The 24008-nt window shown below is 46.9% G+C and overlaps 1 long non-coding RNA gene across 2 annotated transcripts in view; it reads right to left on the reverse strand.

Moving 5' to 3' along the window:
- The window catches only part of LOC120396646, a 69159-nt gene extending 57032 nt beyond the window's left edge, over positions 1 to 12127 (reverse strand). Inside the window, exons 1-3 of one of the 2 annotated variants that reach the window (XR_005593273.1) lie at positions 11632 to 12127; positions 7306 to 7446; positions 5276 to 6058 (exon numbers count right to left, since the gene is read on the reverse strand). This is a non-coding gene — a long non-coding RNA (uncharacterized LOC120396646). Of the gene's footprint in view, positions 1 to 5275; positions 6059 to 7305; positions 7447 to 11631 lie in introns of those variants that run through there. The other variant, XR_005593272.1, reaches the window with a different exon arrangement.
- Positions 12128 to 24008: the final 11881 nt, after the last annotated feature.

Genomic DNA, 24008 nt, shown 5'->3' on the forward strand with positions numbered 1-24008 from the left:
GCATTAGTAAAAATGCTGGTGAGAGTAATCAAGGTGAAGTGGAGACTGTTTTGAAGGGGAATGAGCTTATATATCAAGTCATTTGACAGCAGGATTTTTGATGTTTTTCAAAATGCTTGCTTTATAATCAGGCAAAAATAAAAATGATCACACCTTTCCCAAACAACCCCACCAGGCACTGGAAAGGACCAGTCCTACTATTCAAATATTTAGGTGGCAACACACCACCATAGCAGCTAGCCATCTCACAAGCAGCATGTTTCGCCTCTCAGTCGGTGGCGGATTTAGAGTTAGTGGGGCCCTGTGCTCGGCTTCATTTTTGGGGTCCCTCCTTGGGACCCATCCAAGAAAAAGAACATTCTCTCTTATCTCCCCCCACCCCCATTTTTCATTCTTTTTTCTTCATCCTCCTCCTATAAGTAATAGGAAGTAAATGAAAATAAAGTGAGATACCTTGATTGTTTTTGTAGTCTAATTTATTTTTCCACAGACCACTTGAAAAATCGCTGCACATCTCGGCGGACCACTTAGTGATCTTTCCAAATATTGTTTGTACCGTTAGCTAACTATTGTAAAGCACTTTGGATAAGAGCGCTTTATAAAAAAAATGTAAAAAAAGTTTGGGCTGCAGGGTCTGGCCAGGACTTAGGGTGCGGGAGAGGCTCAGGGCTGGGGCAGGAGTGTGGAGTGCTTACCTGGGGCAGCTCCTGTTTAGGTGAGGGGTGCAGGTGGGGATGTGTGTGTGTGGGGGTGCAGGAGTCAGGGAGGACAGGAGGCATGTGAGGGGGGTGCAGGAGTCAGGGAGGGCAAATGGCTGGCGGTGTGGGAGGGGGTGCAGGAGTCATGGCTAGGAGTATGTGAGGGGGTGCAAGAGTCAGGGCTGGGAGTGCAGGGTCTGGGAGGAAGTCAGAGTGCAAGAGCAGACTGGGGGTTGGGGTGCAGGGTCTGGCCAGGAGTTAGGATGGGGGGGGCTCAGGGATGGGGCAGGGGTGTGGAGCGCTTACCTGGGGCAGCTCCCATTTGGTGCGTGGGGTGCAGGTGGGAATGTGGGGTGTGTGTGTGCAGGAGCTCCCTTTTGTTGCTCAGGGTGGGGGTGGGGATGTGGGGGTGTGCAAGAGTCAGCACATGGGGTGTGGGGGGGCTGGGTATGTGTGAGAGGTGCAGGAGTTAGGGAGGGCTGGGGTGTGTGAGGGGGCATGCAAGAGTCAGGGCAGGGGGCTGGGGGTGCTCCTAGCCCCCTCCTCTGAGCGGCTCATGGCAGGGGGCTGGGGAGGGTATATGTAAGGGGATTTCGGGGGCCCCGCCCTTGCTCCACCCTGCCCCAATTCCACCCCCTTCCCCAAGGCCCAGCCCCCACCTCTCTCCGCCTCCTCCCCTGAGTGCGCTGCAGCCCCGCTCCTCCCCCTCCTTCCTGGAGTGCCAGCAAACAGCTGCTCGGCAGCGGGGGCAGCGCTGGGAGGGAGGAAGAGGGGCAGGAACACAGCACGCTCAGGGGAGGAGGCAGGGGAAGGAGGAGCTTGGCTGCCGCTGAGGGTGGAGCCTGCAGCAGGAGCCGGCAGGACCAAGCTTTTGCCCTGCAGCTGCCCGGCCCTGGGGCGCCCCGTACCAGGGTACCCTGCGTTTTACTGTAAATCTGCCTCTGCTCTCAACAGAGCTGTGATACGAGGATGTATTATTATCCTATATTTCACACGAGAGAAAAAGAGCTTAAACAACTTAACCTCCTAAAGCCCAGTTGAGAGCCTTAACCACAAGATTGCCTTTCTGCTGTGTGTGGGACAATACCTGGTTTGTTTCCAGCTAGCCACCCTTATTTTCTCCAATAGCCAACTGGCACAGGGACATTTTTTCTAAAAGTTTTACAATATGTCTTTCTCCTGCCTTCCGTACTACTGATCACCATTAGTAAGACACTTAGCAGCATCTCACGGCACCTCACACCTTTGAAGCACTGCACAAACATTCACTAATTAGTCTTAGGTTTGGGAATCCTGTAGACTTTGTGCTTGCAAAGGGACAACAAAGAGTTGGTGAGCAGCTCTGCCCCTTGCTCACACACTGTGAGGAGAAGGCCCTAGGAATGAGTCCGTGGGAAAGACAGCACGTGCCTGCTGCTGCAGTGTGTTCAGTGGAAACGGTATCCTTTTCCTTATGAGGATATTCAGGTCTCAATGGTCCATTTCTTTCACAACGACCTCAATTTCAAAACAAAATTCAGAGCTACCTTTCTAACCCCAAATAAACAAAACCAGCAGCAGGAGTTGGTAGCAGTGAGGGGAGGAAGGGGAATATGTGCCGGTGCAGCAGGGACAAATTAAAAGTATTTGGGAGAAATCCACTAGCAGTAAAAGGAAGAGGAAGTTTTAGTAACCAGCAAGGAAATAATAGCTAATTTTATCATTCATTTATCTCAGCCGAGCACGGGAGCAATGTCAATACCTATTAAACTCCAAGAATGCCGCCTGGTTTGAACAGGACCTTTCCCAGAGGCCTGAAGAGACTCAGAGCCCGAGTGCTCACACTGTTAACCAAGTTCGGTGCCTCCTTTCCAGGCAGTCTAACTCCTGAGGCCTTACTGGGATAGTTCCCCCCACTCAGGGCAAGCACATGCTGAGGGCAAAGGGGTGTGTGCGATGGGACAACACTAGAGAGAGACACAACAGAGCAGCAGAGACAGCAAAACTGTTGAGCAGCACACTGCCTCGCTGACGTAAGGGAGGGAGCAGTGATTACTGTGTGAATACAGAGACCACTGTACAAACACAGAAGCAACTTGCTTCAAAAGGCTGAATTCACTCAGGTTACATTTTAGAGGCAAATGGCAAATATTTTATACTCTGTCCAGCCCTTTCAGTACTGGCATTTTTGTCTAAGTTGCATTTGGATTAAATGAATCCATCTCATCTGTTTGTTCTCTGGCTCTGAAATCTCCACGGCATCGCTCTACAGAGTTCAGCAGTACCTTGCCTGATCTTCCTGCTCTGTGCTGTCAGCATTCTGCTTTGACCCCTGAAATCAAGGGACGTGGCTTTTAGCTGGGAGACATATGCCTCAGGTGTCTAGCATAAGGTGCCATCCACACAAAGTAATAGGGTGACCAGACCACAAGTGTGAAAAATCGGGACAGGGGATGGGGGGGCGGTAATAGGAGCCTATATAAGAAAAAGCCCCAAATATCAGGACTGTCCCTATAAAATCGGGACATCTGGTCACCCTACAAAGTAAGAGAGTTGGGCCTGCCAGTAACACGGTCAATCTAGATGTGGATAAACAGCTTTGAATTCATTTGCCGCCTATCCCCCAGTCAAAGCTAATAAGCACTGGGAATATGCTGCTGCTAGGCATATGTAATGTTGCTGGATACGGGATTCTGCCCTCTGCATTGTATCTAGGAGACCTCAGCTCAGACCCCCAGCTTCTTTATAAGACACCACTAGAATTAATAAACCAAGAAGCTTTGTCACTTGGGCCTATGGTCATTGGAGGTTTCAGACATGAGCTGGAGGATTGGGGAAGCAGAGGCTTTTATTCAACACAGTCTCAGTTGTGTTCGCTTGTGCAATTTGGATGGCGAAAGGGGAACTGCGACACCTCCATTAAGCAAAGATAAATGATTAGTGTTGAGTTGTCTGCAGAGAGGCAACCAAACAGGTATTTTTGCTTGTGACCTCAAGTAAGACCAATATCCAGATCTCATAAGCTGGAGTGAAAGTGTTACTACTGTGAAGTCTTAACAGAGCTGACACACTTGCCATCATGAATGAAGCTGTCACTGCTCTGAAGAATTCAAGTGGCAGGGCCCTGGATATGCTCTCTTCCAGAGAGTCCTAGGCACCAGTGCTAATGTAAAATAAACTGATCTGAGCTGGTTGATGTTTTACTGAAACCCTTTTTTCTACAAAAGGGCTTTTCCATGGTCAGTGTAGTGGAAGAGCTGGGGGTGGAATTTTCTGTTCTTTCAATGAAAAATGATTTTTAAAAACAAAAACAATTTTTTTCTAAGTTTCCAGTGAAAACCAACATTTTTTTTAGAAAAAATTTCCAGTGAAAAAGAGATTTGCAGAACCATCCCTAAAACATCCTTTTGAAGCAGGCTGAGTTCACAGAATTACAGACGGAGATCAGTCTCCCAACAGTCTAGGGAGAAGTTCCTTCCTGCGTGGTTGCCCCTGGACCGCTGGGCTAGAAGCTAAAATGGCTGAAGCCTCTGGTGGGCAAAAAGGGATGTGCAGGTTTGTGGCACTGGCGATTTTACATTCCAGTGCTCGGGCCAAGTCACCAAGTAAAACAAGTGTGGATAAAAACAACGAGGAGTCCTTGTGGTACCATAGAGACTAACAAATTTATTTGGGCATAAGTGTGAATAAGAGGATGGGTCTGCAGTATTGGTGGCACCTCTGCTGCTTGATAGATAATTGGTGAACCCTCGCCCCAGGGTGGTGTCTGAGGATTCTTTTCTTCTAATCCCTAGGCAGAAAAGCAGAAGCAGAGTGCAGGATAGCGAAGGAGATGATGTGTCCAAGGTCACACAGGAAGTCTCTGGTATAGCTGGGACTTTAACCAAGATCTCAAGTCCCGGATGAATGCCTTAATGAAAGCTGGAAAGAGCACAGTAATCCCACATTGGTCTGTCTTGGGCCGAAGCTTTTTCTAAATGAGGCTGTACCAAGGTACACAGAATCTAGGGTGTCTGAAAAAGCTGATGTCTTGAATCCTATCGAATAAGCAATCTCTTCATCTAGCTATTCCCCAATATATCATAAAGGGAGAAGAGAAAGTCAGCCTCTCTGCTATTGCAAACTCCTTTTTTGTTAGTGTTCACTCAGGACTCAATGCAGTCAGATGATCCATGAGGGTTTTTTGAGATGCACCATGATTGTAGCTCAGCTCCAGGCCTCCTTAATGTAACACAGTAGAGTGGCCAAAAAAAAAAAAAGTGGGGGGGGGGAGGGGCAAGGCTAGATATTCAAATACTACCTTGGCAACCCAGAGAGCAAGAATGCTAAAGAGGTCAAGGATCAAAAGAAGCAAACTAGAAGAAAGGCCATCTAGCAACAGGCATAGCTTTCAGACAACAGCTCCAAGGCTAAAAAATTGCATGGAAGTAAAATAAAGAAGTCAAGGCCGTTGCATGCCTTCTGCTGTAGCTGGAAAGTGCTTAAGCCTGAAACACTCATATTTAGACCTGGCATAATAACATTATACATTTCAGAGTGATTGATTCATAACTCCCAAGAGTTCTTTGCTGTATTCTTTTATTCTTTCTTTTCCCAATAACAGCTTGTAAACTCCAGCCCTCAAGACAGATGAAAGAGATCACTTCCCTACACCCTCCTTAACACCAGTAGGTCACCACGGCATTTAGAAAGGAGCATTTTAATGCTTAATGCTCCAAGGAGGAAATCCAACTGCCATCAGTAGAGCCTGTTTTGATGGCCTGGGTAAACAGGATATTTTGGTGATGGGTAATTTTCACACTGAACTGATTAACTCCAGAACGCTGGAACAATGGGTTTCCTTCAGCTGCTGAATAATGCATGCCTGGTGTTGCAACTGGTATCAGTAGGGTTCCTGGTTAGTGACAGAAATTCACAGCAATGCTATTTTAATAAGCCATCACTGCTAAAGAAAACTATTTACATTATTCATCTCTAACATTTGCACAGACATGTCAACTAGGGAGGTGGGGGAAAATGAGGTCAGAATAAAATACTGTTTCCTAAGTATTTAATTTCATGATCAATATAAATGGAACAAAGCAAGGCTTATTTTAAGCATGTAATGTTAAAGGTACTTTCTCTGGTCTACAACAGAAAGAAAGCACGTAAGAAAGCGACAGAGCTTGACAGACTAGGGAAAAGCCAGGCAAAGAACGGCCAGTCAGCCACACCAAAGTTGTACCAGAGCTCTGCTTGAGACCCTTGTGTGTCAGCCAGGTGGCATTAGGACTGTCCTAGGCATCCTGCACCACTTAGGAACTACACAAGTGACTGGATTTGGCAAGTTTCCAGCTGCTTCATTGGCGCAATCCAGCCAGGGGTAAGGACAAGGATCCAGCCTGGAATTATGGAAGTGAGAGATGAAATGACTAGTTTGGTCAGATACAGTCTATCTCCTTGCCAATGCAGGGTTGTTCCACTTTAGTTACGAATGACACACAGAGAGAGGAAGGGATGTTTTTGTGGTTAACACTGGATTGGAAATCAGGGGCTTTAGGTTCAGCTACTGACTGTCAGACACCTCATGACCTCTTGAGCAAGTCACTTAGGATCAGATTTTCAAGCAAGATCAGTTTTTATTTAGGCACCAGCTCTGTGGCTAAATTGTCAAAAGCGATCATATTAAAGGCCAAGCTCTTTACACAAATTTGACCTAAATGATGGGTGCAGAGAACTTGAAAAATCTGGCCCTCACTCGCTCCAGGCCTCAATTTCCCATTAGTAAAGTGGAGGTAACACTGCCTGTCTCCCACTCTTTGTCCCTAATGTCTATTTAACCTGTAAGCTCCTGGGGGCAGGTATGGTCTCTTACTGTGTCTGTACAGTGCCTAGCACAACAGGGGCCTGATCTCCATCGGTGCCTCTAGGTGCTATCAAAATATGAATAGTTTTAACTGACTCAAGAATTCCATCTCACTCCTTGGAGTTTACACCCTTCAGAGACCCGTAGATCTGTCCTCCTCCACTTCTGGAGCAGTGGGAATGTTTTCTATGAGCTTGCGTCTCCAATGTGGGACTTGCCTCCATTGTGATATTTTATGGTATTGTGATTTGTATTCTTAATTCTTTCTCGGGAGCAGAGAGCCCACAGCAGATGTGTTTACGATCTATTAAGTCCAAAAAAAGATAAACAAAGCAGCATGACCATTTCTTCTTGCTTTGCAAAAAAAACCCTAAACAATAAAAAACCCCAGGCCGGCTCCAGGGTTTTGCCGTCCCAAGCAGAAAAGAAAAAAAAAAGCCGTGATCGCGATCTGTGGCAATTCAGCGGGAGGTCCTTTGCTCCGAACGGGAGTGAGGGACCCTCCGCCGAATTGCCACCGAATACTTGAAAGTGCCGCCCCGCTCTGGAGTTGCTGCCTCAAGCACCTGCTTGATAAGCTGGTGCCTGGAGCCGGCCCTGGCTACAGAGCTAAGTGAGAGAGGCTGCACCCAGCTTTACAATGTGTAATGTGTCATTTCTATCTCTCAGGAGAGCTGTAATTGAGGCATATTGAAAAAAAAACACTTTAGTTTCCTTACAGGGCCATTACACTGTATATTAAGGAGTCCAATTGACATGATGTACTGAACTGAATTTTCTAACCTTTTAAAAAGCCTTCACTTTTAATCTGGAACATGCATGAGAAATTTCAATCTTCTTAACGTAACTGGCTTCCTATTGTCTCTCTCCCATCACATGTAAGCTTCTTGTCCTTGCCTTCATAATTAGTTGTTGCACAGAGGACTGTAGAAACATATAGCAAGAAACAGCCCTTAACCTGAAGAACTTAAATTCAAAGAGATGAGTCAAAGGAAGTATCATCAATCCCATGTTTCACAAGTTCTAAAAGGTAGCTGGGATTTTTTTAAAAAAATTATTCCCTCCCCTTCCTAGAAAATGGGCAAAAGCAAGAATCATTTTTTGCCTAGAAAAGTCTCCATAATGTGTTATTTTTTAAATAAAATTTCAAAATGAGGGCCAGTGTTTTCAGAAGTGGTTTTTGGTGCCTCTGTTTTTGGGGCTGCATCTTTTGGGTGCCTGGTTTTCAGTAATTCAGCCTCTCATAACAAGCACCCAAAAGGGGCCTGAACTTAAAAAGTGACTGGTGACTTTAAGGCCCCTTAAGACTCTAAAGACTGCCACAGTCTACAATGAGATCTTCCCCAATAGTTTTCTTCAATGAGCTATTTAGTAGTAGGTTGGATGGAAGAAAACCCAAGAAGCTATATTTGAGCACAGAGCCTCTAGGCAAACACAGCTCATGGAACCATCCCACTGAGTTCTAGTTTAGTGGTGCAGATCAATACTAATTATTTAATGCTAACACCTCAAGATCCTCACAGAGCTCTAATGGTGATCTTTTACTGCTTGTTCTCTAGCTGTGCAATATCAACCTTCATTACGGTGCGGAGAACACGAAAGCTTCTTTAGACAAATGAACACTGCACTAATTTTATGGCTGGTTAATACTGCACCAAGCTCAAGTGACCTTGTACAGCCAATGAATGTCATAGCCCGGGTGGACTCTGGCAGAGAGTGGTCCCCAAGATGTGTGGCCTTTGTGGAGGAGGAAGTAGAAAGGGCAAGGATCTGGGTTAGCCACCCACAAAACCCTCCCCCTCCTCAAAATAGCATCACTCTTTTCTGCAGTATTTGCGTTCCAGAATCGAAGGTTTCATTTTAGGACACCAGGTATGGCTCTAGTCCTCACAGCTGTGAAGCTAACCTTGTAAACAAGATCTTAATGTACACCCATGCAGCAGGAAAGGGGGAAAAGGACACAAGAAGCATCTCTGTATGGCCTCTGCGCAGCCTTTGCAATCCCTGTGCCCCTCAAATGCAAGCACAGGTCCAGTGATGCCCTTGTGGGTGCTGGCCACACTCCAAAGAAGGCAGCAGGGAGAAGAGCGTATTCCTCAGCCTGGCTGGCCGCAGAGGGGAGCGCACATTGCACCTATAGCATCAGGTACACTCCCACCATGCAGTTTTGTACCACTCTCATTGCGGGACCATGCTCACTAGGCACAGCCATGCTCAGGCTACAGAAGACGAGTCTTGTGGTTAAGGACTAGGATAGCAGGGTTCAATTTCCTGCTCTGACTCAGGCTGCCTGTGTGACATGGGGCAAGTCACTGTGGCTCAATTCCCCCATTGTACCAATGGATTATAGTGCGTCCTTTATTATCTTTTGCCGTCTCTATTTAGGTGCCAAGCTCTTGGGGTCAGAGATTATCTTCCTGTTTGCACAGTGCCTCCAGGTGCGACTCTAGACTCAATAGTTTGTAGAGCTCTTGGAAGATTAGAATTGTTAGCGCAGTGCTAAGTATGCTATAAGATCAGAAGAGTTTGTCATCAGCCTACAAAATTACCTTGAAAAGGAGCCTACTCTCAACGCACTGCCACGTGCCTGCAACCTTGACACAGAGGTGTGGGTGGGACTTACTGCAGCACATATAACTTTCTCCTAGATTTCCAACTGCATGAAACACACTTCAGGTGAAGCAGGCTCTCTCACAGTAATAATTGCTCTCAACACAAACTGCCTTGAAGGATTTTATGGTCATATACCGTCGCTGATCTTAGCAGACCCTGCCCCGAGTAGCAAAGCTATCCCAAAGCATTCTAAGTTCAAAAGAGTTGTGACCTCTGGATGTCTTGCCAGTTCAGAACCAGATGGCACAATGACAAGATCAGCAGGTAAAGCTCTATTAACTGACAACTTATTTTCAGATGGACACATTGCTCACTATCAGTTCAGAAAGCATTTAGTCAGTCCAGTTTTGTATTGTGTTGCTACTGCAAGCTGGCCTGCTTCTATAAGCAGCTATTTAAAAAATGGACACAAAGTGCATGAGACCTGAAAGCTTCCCAGAACCTTTAGAAAGAAAATAATGTAAGCCTTCCCCCTGCCTCCCCATATCACTAAGGACTTGTCTACACTACACAGTTGTCAACAAAAGTTATGCCGACATACAGCCACCACTTTAACTAAACCGCTGTGGAATGTCCACACTATATTCTTTGTGTTAGCAGAGCGCATCCACACTAGCAGCTCTTGCATCGACAGAGAGCAGTGCACTGTGGGAAGCTATCCCACTGTGCAACTGGCCGCAGGGTGCTTTGGGAAAGGTTTGCAGTGCCTCATGGGGCAGGTACAGTATCACATGATGCAGGTTTCTCTATCCCCTTGTTCCATGGGCATCCTACTAGATTGCCAGCCGCTTTTCAACTGAAGGGGGGGCGGGTAAGAGAAGGGGAGTGGAAAGAGTGTGAGACAGGGAGAGTGGGGGAGGGAGACAGAAACACAATGTGTGTTGCGAGGGAGTGCGTATGTAAGCAGAGCAATCACGACGAGCATTGTGGGATACTGAGGGAGGCCTGTTATGGTGACATAACAAATGGCAGCATCTACACGGATGCTTTGCCACTTTAACTTTGCTGCATAAAGCTCTATGGCTCTCCTCAAGGTGATTTTATTTTGTCGGCAGAACAGGAAAGTTTTGCTGCCAAGAGTAGCATTGTAGCGTGTACACCTCTACGGTTTTGTGGGCAAAAGCTGCCTTTTGCCCACAAAACCCATGTAGTGTGGAGAAGGCCTACGTTATTCTGCCATCTGGGGAATTCCCAGAGTGACTAGGAATTTCTTCCTTATGGCTCAACAGAACTAAATTGGGGTCCCTTTAGGATGCTGAATACAACAAGGCAAGGACTTTGAGCAAAGAATCACAAATGTTTTCTCAAAATTTTTAAATGAATTTTCTCCATCCACTTTTTATATGAATCCTTTCCATGAACAATCTTGCTGACCAGTTTTACTGGCACAGATGTTTGCAGACAGCAACATTCAACGCACAGTCTGCTAGTTTTCATGGTAACCAATCTTTTAAAAAAAAAATATCACACCCACATATTAATGCTGAAAGAGCTTGCAAACTGATCCAATTAGAAAAACAAATCACATCATGTGACTTAGCTGGCCAATCCGAACTCACAGCTTGGATTTCACATATAAAGTACTGAATACTTGCAGAGAATTCACAATTATTCAAACAAAATGACTTGAGGCATTAAGTTTGAACAAATAAATTCAAGCAATCACAATCTACTTAATACTCTCCTTCCTCACCAAGTTGTGAGCATTTGTTATTGGTGCTGGAAAAGCACATGTATACAATTAAGCACATCAAAAGACTACACACTGAAGGGACTTTGGGCACTGGTGCACCTCAATCCCTAAGTCCCTTCAGTGGCACATAATAGTTTAGTCTCCTGGAGGCTGGAATACTTTGGTCCAGTTTTGGTTGTTAGGTTTAGCCAGCCTGTTTCAGAGAAATAGGAGCTTCTTCCAACAAGCCCCAAAGCCTGTCTCCCACCCTTTACTTCAGCTCTGAACCTGAATCCTGCCCACACTGTCAAACCAGGCTCTGCCATTCCCATCTATTCTGGGCCACTATTTGCATGTCTTCTATGTTAAGTCAAGTCTCATGCATTTTCCCTCTGAGCACTATTCAATGGAGGTCAAACACATGTAAAATTAACACTGAGTTGGCCAAAGGACATTTTCACAACTGCAATGGAAAGAAAGAGTGACCCTCCATCTGCCAAAGTCAGTCTAGGCCAGGGACACATTTATCAAATACATTTGTATCATCTGGAGTAAGCCTAGGACAGCACTGGGGATTTGCGCTGAATGCCAATTACAGCTGAGAGACAAAGTGGGTGAGGTAAAATCTTTTACTGGACCAACTATAAAAGATTTTACTTCACCCACCTTATCTCTCTAATATCTCCTGGCACCAATACAGCTGCAACAATACTGCATGTTACAGTTTAAAACAGAGTACCACCTTAAAAACAGAGCAGGTAACTAAGCATTACCTCTTAACTCCTCCACCCCCTCACCTTGGTCATATCAAATACATCACTCACCAGTTGCCATGCATTTTCTGTCTTATGCTGCAATTGGGTATCCTTGTTGCTGCTGAATAGACATAGGCCACTGGGTCTGCAAATCATGAGTTTATTCCAAGGAACTGTTAGGCAGTTTGATACCTGCAAGATCACTTGTTATCTGGTTTGATACCTGCAAGAACACTGCACAGCCCTCTCACTTGGCAAGGAGAAGGTGGATAGCCTTTCAGCTTGTGACAGCCTGTGTGGCCTCTCATCTAATTAGGTCAGATAAGAGCTTGCATGAAGAAGCAGGGGAAGTGCTGTAGATTCAAGGAAGATAGTAAATTAATTCAGTTAAAATGAGAGAAGCTACCTCCAGTCACAAGCCCTTGTCCAGATCTCAAGCCAAACTTTTTTTTTTTAAAAAGTTCCAAATATGTGCTTAAAGGCTCCTCTTCCTTGGAGCAAAGGCAGGAGCAGGATGTGAACTAGAGAAGCAATCTGCCCTGTCCCCACCTTCCAGTGAGAATTGTATTTTCTGATCACAGGATCAAGATCAGACTATTTAACCTGCTCAGCATTTATTACCCAGTACTTTACAGGCAAGGATCTGCCTCTTCCTTTCTGTTCCTCAACAGCTGCCTTGAAGGCCCCTCCCTTGAGCATGAGTTGGTATTAACTCATTTAACATGGACAGAGCTATCACAGTCCCTGGCTGATGGCATGGAGCTTTCAGAGCCCTCTCAGTCTATTGAGGATGGCTGAGCTGTTCTCATCTTGATTTTGCTAAGTCAGTTTTTATTATTAGTTCTAATTAGTGCCTCTTCTCTGTAGTTCTCAAGGCACTTTAGAAGGGAGTTCAGTATCATTATCCCCATCAAACCAAGGAACAGAGAGATGAAGGTCACATATCAGGTGAGTGATAGAACTCAAATCTCCTGAATCCCAATCCAGTTCATTATCCATCAGGCCACACACAGCCCTCAGGCCTGATGGCCACTCATATAAGATGATCACATGTCTGTATTTCTCCTATGATTTGTTGGTATTTCAGGAGATGCTTTGAAGATGCCTGAAATGTTCCACTTCTCCATGTTAGGAGTGAAAACACTAGGACTTATTGCTGCACCATGGAGAATTTGCTCATTGTTTTACAGGAACAAACAGTCCAGTGTTCAGTGTGATGAACAGAGTTTCAAATCTAATGAGCGTTGACACTCATAGCAGAGCTTTTCTCCTTTGCTCCAAATGAACATCACTGGCACTTGTTCTGGGGTCCTGCTAAATCCCTTCAGACACTACATGGGTGGAAGATGTTCTCTGTTCCAAGAAGCCTGCACATGTCATTGTTGAGATAGTACCTGGCAGTGGTGACATCTGCACTCATTTTAAAAAGTGCATTTTGGTCTTTTGTGACTGCTTCGTGATCCTAAAAATGTCACAGGGATAGCTAAGTGTGGGGAGCATTGGCCTGCTAAACCCAGGGTTGTGAGTTCAATCCTTGAGGGGGCCATTTAGGGAACTGGGGTAAAAATCTGTCTGGGGATTGGTCCTGCTTTGAGTAGGGGGTTAGACTAGATGACCTTCTGAGGTCGCTTCCAACCCTAATCTTCTATGAAGTGTCCTGGTTTTTCATGTTGAAAATATGGTCCCTCAACCACCATCCCTCTAGCCTACTGACTCCATTCTCATCCCTTCCACCCACTCCCATGGTCTCACAAACACAAAAAGTGACATTAATCACAAACAACAACTTTCTTTTCTAAGCAAGGAACAAAACATTTGAAATAGACACAAGAAGCAGCAGAGGGACCCTTGAAGATACATGGATAATAACTAAGGCAGCCAAGTGCTCTTATCATTTTAACCTTTGCTTTCCGTCACCCCTTTGCTGTTTGCTGTTATCATTTCTACATTATGTTAAACACAGGGGCTGATCCTGCAAACACAACTGCAAGTAGCAAGTGGTCCTCCTCACATGGGGTAGTTCTGAGTAGAAAGTCCTATGCTGGTGGTAAGAGGTTGCAGAACTGAATCTTATGACTGTAAATTCTTTGGGTATGTCTACACTGCAGCTGGGAGATGTGTTGCCCAGCCCAGACAGACTCACATCAGCTCAGCTTGAGCTAGTGTGCTAAAGTTAGCAGTGTGGATGTTGTGGCATGGGCAGAGGCTTAGGCTAGCCACCTGAGTTCAAGCCTGTCCACCTCTTTAGGGCCACGTTCAGGCGGCCATCCCATGGTGCAATGTCCGCACTGCTATTTTTAGCATGCTAGCCCATGTCTATTTACCCATGCTGAGAATCACACCTCCCAGCTGCAGTGCAGACATATCCTTTGGGGCAGAGACCATACGCCAGCACTGGGACTGAAGGGAGGCAGCTGGCCCCTCTCCAGTTCTCCTGGGGCTAATTGGGTACCCACTCCAGGTTTTGGCAGCCATAAATGGCATCCCTGTTACAGTAACCTCCATGGGCTATAGTGAGCATGAAGAATCACTAGGGTTCAGGACCATATCTCCAGGTTAAAGTAGATTGAAACAGGAACGGCAGCTCTCAAGGAAGAGGGGGAGCTGTGGAAGGTGAACTACTTATCCAAGCTGGGGGAACTCCCTTCTGCCATTAATTCTGCTCCTCCACCCTTTAAACCCCACGACTCCTGCCTCAGAACCTTCTGCAGGAGGAGCAGAGCCAGTACTATGCTTGTTGCCAAGGGTCCAACCTGCTGAGGGATTCACTGTGTGGGGAGCGGGGGTTGAGTTACCATAACAAATGCACAAAAGTCCTAGGATTAGGGCACCACGTATTTACTTAGTAAAAGCACCAGGCACCTCCATTATAAATCATATCAACCCCCCAAGTTTATTTAGTATAACTGCACAACATGGCTAATGCGGTAGCACCAACCAGGTCGGAACCCTATTGTGGTAGGTGCTGTACAAAGATAGTGAACCATAGACTATCAGGGTTGGAAGGGACCTCAGGAGGTCATCTAGTCCAACCCCCTGCTCAAAGCAGGACCAATCCCCAGCTAAATCATCCCAGCCAGGGAGATTCCTTGGCAGTCCCTGACCCAACGAGCTTACAGCTAAAGTCTTATAAGACTCCATTCTACCTGCTGACCTTACCCCTGTCTCTACTGGTGGGAGTGGCTCTTCTCAGATTATGGTTCTTAATATGGGGAGTTTTAGGTGACATTTTGACTACCGAAGCATGTTTGTCTGTGCTGTAGAAGCAGATTGTGCTCAGAAAGGATGAAATTCAGCTGCTTTTTTCCCCAGGCCTCTAATCACATCAATGCTCCGTTTTCTCTCTTTTTAATTCCTTTAAAACCACCTATGAAAAATGCTGCTGATTTTGAGGAGAAACATGGATTTGACCAAGGCTAACGTTGGCTCTTTAAAAGAGTTGAAGGGGAGACAGTTAGGTGAAGTGGCTCAGCTAATGCATAAACAGTTGGTAATTATAGGGCCGGGACAGGCACACATGCGCTACCGAGGGAATATTCTTATTAAATCAAGCAGAATTCTGTCATCTTCTTAATCATGAAATATTGATGAAGCTGTAAGCATCCCATCTGAGGTTTTAGCTTTTGCCCTCTGTGTGCGCGTGTGTGCCCATCCTGCCGTTCAAGAGAAGGCGGGGGGAAACAAAACCCAGCCATGCATTCACAGTATACAAACTACACTCTGGTGCTGATGGATTTTTCTGAGTTTGCATGGGCGTACGGATTACAGAAATAAGAAATCTACATTATCTACTGCCAGGAGCTTCTTTTCAACTGATCATTAGCAGAGGGATGGTTTTATATGTATATATGTAGGTAGGTCTTGGCCACGTTAAAGGGAGTGTTGTCTTAGAATTTTGGAGCTACGTGGCCACATTTTGATCCCTTCACTCATGTTGAGTAGCCCCACTGACATCAGTGGGATTTCTGGTGCAATATGGTACTACTTAGCACCAGGAGCTGGTCCTCGGAGCACCCCCCAATGAACAGCCAGCTTTAGCCCCCTATGCCCTTTCCTCCAGTGACTACAGCCCAGCGCTTCACGGGTATTTAGGTACCTAATTCTCATTAACTCTCAATTGAAATCAGGCACCTAAACACCTTTGAGTATGTGTGTGTGTGGGGGAGGGGGTTATTGCAGTCCAGACATACTGCAGACTATCAGTGGAGCGATACTTTGTGTCCCTAATCAGCCAGAGAGAAAGCCCCTCCTGCAGTGTTGCTGGGCACTGTTTTGAAGGCTGCTCTGTCTCACCCCTTAAGTGGCTGCATGTTAGTGCTGTATGATGTAGCGCTCCCTGTACGCACCCTGAAATCCTTCAGGATGACAGCTGCTATATAAAGGCTTTGCTGTGACATATGGAGTTATTGTTATGTTTGGGGGGAGACCCACAGCGCCAGCATTACTGGCTGGTGATATTCTGCCCACAGATGAGAGACGCAAGGGGAAGAACACACAGGGGCGAAGCAATGTGCTCTCTCCTTCAGTGCTGGCCCCAGACTGTTGGCTGGTGCAGAAGCCAATAGCAATGGCCCAACTACACCCATTTTGTGACATCTGGAGCAGCAGGGACTGTCTTTTTGTTCTGTGTTTGGACAGCACCTAGCACAATGGAGTCAGGGCTCATAGGTGCTACTGGAATACTAATAAATAATATGCAGGAGGGGGCGCATACATTTCAGATGTATGCTTCCCCACTCCTCCCGCATATTATTAACACAGGGATCCCTGTGTCCTCTCCATTTTAACCATCTATACAGAAGCAACCCGTAATCTAGCCCTTAAGCACCCTCCTCCTCCTTGAAAGTACACTATAGTGATAGATAAATAGAACTGACCTAGAACCATTAATTATTCTCTGCTTTAATCCCCTCATTCACTAGTACTGCTATCCTTCAGCCAGCCACTCAGTCTTAAGAAAAGCAGCCAGCTAGAAAAATGGGGTGTTCTCATGTAAACATTACTCATGTTGCTGCAGTGAATTATGCTGCCCTCTGATCAGTAGCCTCACTCACTAAAGGCTACCTTATATGATGTCACCAGGGCCGGCTCTAGGCACTAGCAAACCAAGCACGTGCTTGGGGTGGCACATTTTCAGGGGCAGCATTTCAGCCATTTTTTTTTTTTTTTTGCTTTGGGCAGCAAAAGCCTAAGCCGGCCCTGGCAGCAGCATGGGGGCTGCCCTGGGGCCACTGCGGTTCACGCCGCAGAGGAGCAGCGCCTGCACCTTGTGGCTGGGCCGGGCAGGCCCGAGCAGGGGACACTCAGGCTGGGGGCTACCCTGCGGGGCACACGGAGCCACCTACAGGTGCCGCAGGGAGGCCGCCCCCCAGCACTGCAGCCGGGGCTGGGGAAAGCGGCCCGAGCCGCCCAGGGACTGCAGCAGGGCAGGGCAGAAGCAGCAGAAGCAATGGGGCCATGAAGGGCGAGGTGCTGCCGTGCGGGGCTCATGTCCTGCTCTCTGGGGCTCTGCTCCCTCTGGGGCTACCCTGCCCCGGCACCTCAGCCACCTGCTGGGGCGGTCCCCTAGCTCTGCCCTCCTGGGTCCCAGCCGGTCCTGGAGGAGGGAGCCCTGGCTGGAGGGACCCTGGGCTGAGACGTGGCCCGGGAGCCCCGCTGCTTACCCTGAACCTGCCAGCACCGGACCGGCTGGAGGCGAGTGGGGAATGGGTGGGATCAGCACTGGTGGGGGGGAGCCTGAGGCTGGGGCAGCAGCGGGTGCAGGTGTGTGTGTGTGGGGAGAGCCCAGGGCTGGGGTGGCAGGGGGTGCAGTTGGGGGAGGGCACTGGGGTGAGCGCCCAGGGCTGGGGTGGGGGGTAGCCAAAATTTTTTTTGCTGGGGGCGGCAAAAAACCTAGAGCCGGCCCTGGATGTCACACAGCATGACACAGCATAACATGGTATAACAGTGTGAATGCAGTGAGAGATGCTGCAGCTTACTACACAACAAACCTGCTTCCAGAAGTTATGCACAAGCCCAAAACTCCTTCATAGCATGGCTGTGGTACCCATCCGCAGCACAGCTACTGTCCCAGGCAGAAGAGCCTCAAAAGATCTGCAAACTCAAAAGGGGGTGTGGTTTGAAGATGTGAAGGAGCCCAGGAAAACCACAAATAAGTTACTACAGCAAACTAAAGAACACGTTAGTGCTGCCGTGAACAGTAGAAAGTTGCTAAGAACCAGATTCTGCCACCTTTACATTGAGTAGACCCTTACTTCTCAATTAGTTCCATTGCTTTCCATTCGAACTTGAGGAGTTAGGTACTACTCTATGCAAGTAAGAGCGGCCAAATATGGCCCTAATACCCTGATCCGATGCCCACTGAAGTAAACAGAAAGATTCACATTCATTTCAATGTGTGTTAAATCAGACCCTAAATTGTCCAAAATTCACATCTGTGTAGCCAGATAGTGTTTCCATGGCTGTCCAATCATCTAGATGGTCCAGCTGCAAATTCTGGGAGTGTGCGGACTTAATCTCAGGTCACAAGGAATTTGTGAAATTTTGCTGCATCTTTCCACAAGCCACAGCCTCTTTCTGCAGGTTGTAGTAGTGCAGAACTAGACATCGTTCCCACAGGGCTTTCATCTCTCCAGCGGGTGTTTCTAGCCATTCCCAGTGCCGGTTACCACGGATATCTATTTCTCATGGCTGGATAGCAGAACACATTAATGTACGCTGCTCAGGTTTGTAACACATTTTCAAGAATCTTTACACTTACCATTCCATTTTACTACAAATGGAGCATGCAGCCCAACATGAGAACAGATTAGACTTGGAATAAGGAAACATTTGGGGTTAGATTGTGCCATCAGGTTTTCAAAACAGACATTTCTTTTGAAATCAGCAAGGAGCTATCATGCTCAAAACATCATCATAGTACAATATGTCTCCTTGGTCTGGATAGCAGCTTTTGTTTGTGACGAGTACAACAGTGTCCAAGAGATGCCTTAAATCCCAACCAGTGAAATCCATGGTTTGCCAAACCACTAAGTTCTTAAAAGACAGATCAGTAGGGGGCTAATCATGCTTTTATTTGGATCTGATCTTCTGCAATGGTTTCCATTAGATATGGACCTCAGGATCTGAGCACTCCCTAGACTATAGGGAATTTCTAATCCAGATCTGAATCAGAACTTTGCATCTCCAGGCCTGTTTCTTGTTTGAAATAAACTCCCATGTCTTTTATAATCTAGGTGGTTATCGTCACGTAACAAGCCATACGTATTAGCCCAGAAAGAATGGTGGTGATGCAGAGGTAAATTAAAGAAGTCCAGATTTAGGGTGGGCAAGGAACATTGCAGGAAAACAGAATGCCCAGCTAGGCCAAGTTGTCAGCCAGTGGCTACTCAGGTCCTGATTCAGGAAAGCCTTTTCAGGAACTTAAAACACATGCTAAGTGCTTTCCTGAAATGGGGCCTCAAGGAACAATTAAGCGGCATTCTAGGAAGTAGCAAAAAGAAAGCCTTCTCTGCTTGAACGGCCTTATTGACCTGAAATCTTATGCTCTTTCTTTGCCAATTTTGTTCAGCTGGAGTTGATTTAGAACTATAGCATGTGTCTTATAAAACATTCAGCTGGAATAATGACATGCAGGCCCAGATCCTCAGCTGGCCTAACCAGACAATGCCAATTAAACTTTAATGTATGTCACAACATGCTAAATACTGTGAAGGTTAAATAACCCTGCCTAGGGAAAATAAATATTCTTTAAAAGCCAGTTACATTTTGTTTGAACAATCCATGCATTAGGTTGCCAATGACAATGTGATGGCTTTACTCTAAATTCATTTCCAGGTGAATGAGTTCATAGATATAATGATCTGTCACCTTGTTCACACACACTCATTTTTACCACCCGCTCTCGATTTGGCAAACATTTCAAAACAACAATCGTTCAGTTTCTAATAGAAAAGAGAGGCTTTGTTTTGTTTTGTTTTTTTGCAGCGAGCAACTAGTGTAGAGAGCTTCTCTCAGCAACCTGCTTTAAAATGCAACCCCCGTTCTGTACCTACCCTGAATGTAACTTTCTGTTCCTCTCTATACTCTGATTTCTCGCTCTCTTTTTGTACTATCACATTATCCCATATTGCAATTGTAAAACCACATTATAAAAGCAGCCAATATTGAACTAATTTTATCACAGGGCTAGTAATAAAGTTTAACACCAACTATAATATTGTTGTACACCAGAAATATTGCAACAGAGCAGTAATATCCTGTTAAATTCGTTTTCTACCCAGCACCATAAGATCTGTTGAAAGATGTTAAGGGTGAAGTATTTTCTGGGTTTTTTTAAGCTTTATTTCTGTGGAGCTCTATAAATGTTTAAATTTCATAAAAAAATAGATCAGCTGGTTTTAGAAGTTGGACACTAATTGTACTGGTACTATGTCCAACACATTTATAGTCTGAACAGTGTAATTGATGGTCAGTAACCACCCTGCATAATAATGTACATCATTAGAGCATGCCCACAGAAAGGAATGACTATAGAGTTTTGGTACTTAGATGGCTCCCATGACTGTAGCATCTGAGTGCCTCAACCTTTAATGCATTTATCCTGTAAAATGGGGATAATAGCACTGCCCTGTTTAACAGACAGGCTAAGTAAATTGCCCACAGCTATACAGGGCGTCTGTAGCAGAGCAAGAAATTAAACCTGGGCCTCCCAACTCCCAGTCTGGCACCCTACCCACTGGACTATCCTTTCTCTGCATAGGAGGAAAGCAGTGATGGATTAATGTTTTCTGTTGCATAGGGCCATTGCTAAAAATATTAGCCACCCTTCTAAGGGCAGGATGTAAATTACCCCGCCCCTGAAGGCTGCATAGGGTATTATAATTAATAATTTATTTACAGTAGCAGCCAAAATATGCTAATGCTTTCCAAACAGCTGAGAAAAGGCTATTCTTGCTCGTACAAGCTCAGAATGAGAGGCCCTGTCCACCTATAGGTATGCACTGGATTAATTAAAAGTGTGCGTTGAAACAAATTTACTTAAGCTGGTACCAAGGACTGTGGTGACACTCATCTCACTGAAATCTGGGTTTTAAAACAGTTTAGCTTGTATCAGAAATATGCCAATACAATAGTGTCCATTCAGATTTGTACCTGTTTAACTAAATTGGTTTTTAAAGTAATTTTAGTTAAATGGGCGCAGAGTCTGTGCACAGACAAGTTCTAAAAGCGGATGCATAGATAGACAAGTAGACAGAGATTAAGGGAAGAAGAGCAGAGGTTAATTCAACTAACGGTCAGAACTCAGCAAAATTTATTGCCATTTCTTATTTGTACAATGGTAGCCTCTATAGGCCCCCACAAAGACCAGAGTCCCATTGCACTGGGTGCAGTACAAATAGATAGTAAGAGACTAGCCCTGCCATGAAGAACTTAGAGCTCGATAGACATTACAGACAAGGGGAAGAAGAAAAGAAATATTTCCATTTTACAGATGGGGAATTGAGGCACAGAGAATTTAAGCAATATGCAGGGACTTGACCCTAGGTCTCCTGCCTCCCAGTCCAATGGATTAACTACAAGACAATCATTTCTTTCAAAATAGGACCTAGATTTGGGTCTTTAAGAGGGTCTTAAGTAAGGACTGGGTAGGGACTTTAGGGATGAGCTCTAGGAGGTCATATCGTGCATAAGGGGCAAAGCGCAAGATAGAGTATGTCAGAGCGTCACATCTCACAGCACCCCTTCCTGGTGTGGGTGGCCCTACACACACCTCACCCTTTGCTTCCCCCTCTCAGGGCTTCTTAAGAATACTTCTCCAACACTCTCTTAGGTAATAACATCCATTTCATGAGGTAATTTAGTAACGTGGACATCTCAGGTGACAAAAGAAAGTCCAAACCTGTAACTCAGAAGGTTTGGACTCCACCACCTTCTGTGACTCTAGACTCTTCATCAATCTCACTTGGTCTTCAGGCTCAAAGGCTACCCCTCCCCAAAGTCCCTACTAGGGTTCAAAAGCTCAGAGCAATAATGCATCCCTCCAGGGTCTTTCCCAGCACCCTTCCCCGTGTACAGAACAGGGCCCACAGGGCCAATCCTCTGGGCCTTCCTCTTGGTCTCCTTCTCCCACTAATCCAGGCCTCCCTGCCTCCCTATTCCCAGGGAGCACGTCTAGAGCTTACTGCTCTCCGCAGATTCCCTCAGGCCCATGGCAAAAGCCCCACCTCTGTTCTCTCTGCCTGTTTCCCGACTGACTCTCAGGCATGGCTCACCCAGTCTGCTTCCCTTTATGGCCCAGCTGCCTTCCCTTAAATCCAACTGGGGAGTCAGCTGCCTGCCTTGTGGGAGGGACCACTGGACCCGGGAACCAATTGAAAACAGGGGACAACTAATGAATAACAGGGTCCGGAGTGAGTGAAGGTCACACAAGCCTCACAGGCACCCGCATAACCCTTCCTAATCAAGAGTTTCATCTGAAGACTCCCAGTCCTACTTGTGGGGAACCACAATATCCTGATTACCCACTTTTAAAGGACCAAGGGCCATAGCAGACGTGCTAAGACCAGTGTCTTGTTACACCCACCCTTCCCTTCTTGGCCAAGAGTTTCTGGTGAACATCTATGCAGAATTTGGCCTCTCATACTTAAGCCTCTAGAGCAGCAGTAGTCAACCTTCGGGCCACATGTGGCCCAATTAGCAAACAGCTGCGGTCCAGCTCTGTGCTAAAAAAATCCAAAATGTGCTGCTCTGATCTGATAGGGGGCGGGGCTGGCTGAAGGGGAGACAGCATCTGGCAGCCTCCAGGAGGACTCTTGCCAGCAGGGGGCTGGAGAGTGGGTCTCTGGCAGGTTCGTGGGGGGAGGGGCTCTGGGCTGTGAGGGGATGCTGGGAACCAGGGGTTTGCGGGGTGCCAGGTTTTATGTGGGGCTCTGTGCCTAGGGTCTTGGCTGCCAGCCCATGCCTGGCGCTCCACTCCTTGCCCGGCGCAGGGGCCCGGCTACCCAGCCCTGCTTGGCGGCATCCGGGTCTGGCTGCCAGCTGCCCCGCACCACAGGATCCCGGTCCAGCTGGCCGGCTCAGTGTGGCGGGGTCCAGCTGCCGGCTGCCCGGCCCCACATGGCAGGGTCCACGTCTAGCTGCCTGGCCGTGCACCGTGGGATCCCGGGTTCTGGCTGCCCAGCCCCACATGGCGGGGTCCACGTCTGGCTGCCCGGCCGTGCACCGCGAGATCCCGGGTTCCAGCTGCCCAGCCCCACATGGCGGGGTCCACGTCTGGCTGCCCGGCCGTGCACCGCGGGATCCCGGGTTCCAGCTACCCAGCCCCACATGGCGGGATCCACGTCTGGCTGCCCGGCCATGCACCGTGGGATCCCGGGTTCCGGCTGCCCAGCCCCACATGGCGGGTTCTCAGTTCATCTGCCCACCCCCTGCCCAAGGCTCCCCTCCTAGCCCCCTCTGTGGAGGGGTCTCTGGGCCGGGGGTGTTAGGCAAAGGAGACTGTAGGGGTTTTGGGGGAGCACTGTAGTTCTCAACCTGCCGCCCACATAACACATCGAGAACCATTGGTCTAACACTTAGGACCACTGCTACTATGGCTTGGGGTCCTGAATTTCAGGAGTGATGAGCTTCTGTGGCTCCAAAAATGGGCCTTTTAGCCAGGATTCCCTAGCTCCTCTTCACTTGGAACTTAAATTGCATTTGAACCCTTGTTCTTTAGAAATGAAAGACACAGTGTCCCACCAGTGATCTCCCACCTCCCCATCCTTTCCTTGATGTAAGTTGTTTTAAGTTAACAGCAGATCAGAGATGACATCTTCCAGTCTTCCTTTAGTTCTCTAAATGTCCACCAGGAACAGAGTAGCTCATACGTTGAGCAGGCTCCTGACTTCTTGCTGTGCTGCTGTTGCTCCTTCCCTTTCAGCTGATTACCTCCCTGTTAGGTGCATCTTCATGTTCTTTGACCATTACACCCATTGACACTAGCATGAGCCGAAATGTCTAGATTCAAGGCATGTCCACACGGTGCATTAATGACCAGCAGCACAAGGAAATCCATGCTGCTCCCTTCCAGGGGAACATATAATGCATGAAAAGAAAAAAAAGGAATCCCTAGTGGCATCTGCAGGTTAATAATAAAATACAATCTGTAGTGTAGGGAGGGAGGGAAGTATTGTAACTGGGCAGTTTGAGGAGGGACTGAGTTCAGAGACGAGATCTAGTCCCAGTTCAGCCTCTTCAGGTAACTTTGCTGTGTGACTTGGGCAAGCTGCTTAATTGTTTCCCATCTGTAAAATGGGGATACTAGTTGCCAGCTTTTACAGAGTCCTTTGAACTCTGCTACGAAGAGTGATACGCTCATTCAAATATTGCTATTACTAACCATCCAACAGCCCCCCCCCCCAAACAGGGTATGAAAATAGAGGGTCAGATTCCTCAGGAACTCA

This window comes from Mauremys reevesii, linkage group 2 (genome assembly GCF_016161935.1).
Source record: "Mauremys reevesii isolate NIE-2019 linkage group 2, ASM1616193v1, whole genome shotgun sequence".
Taxonomy (NCBI): Eukaryota; Metazoa; Chordata; order Testudines; family Geoemydidae; genus Mauremys; species Mauremys reevesii.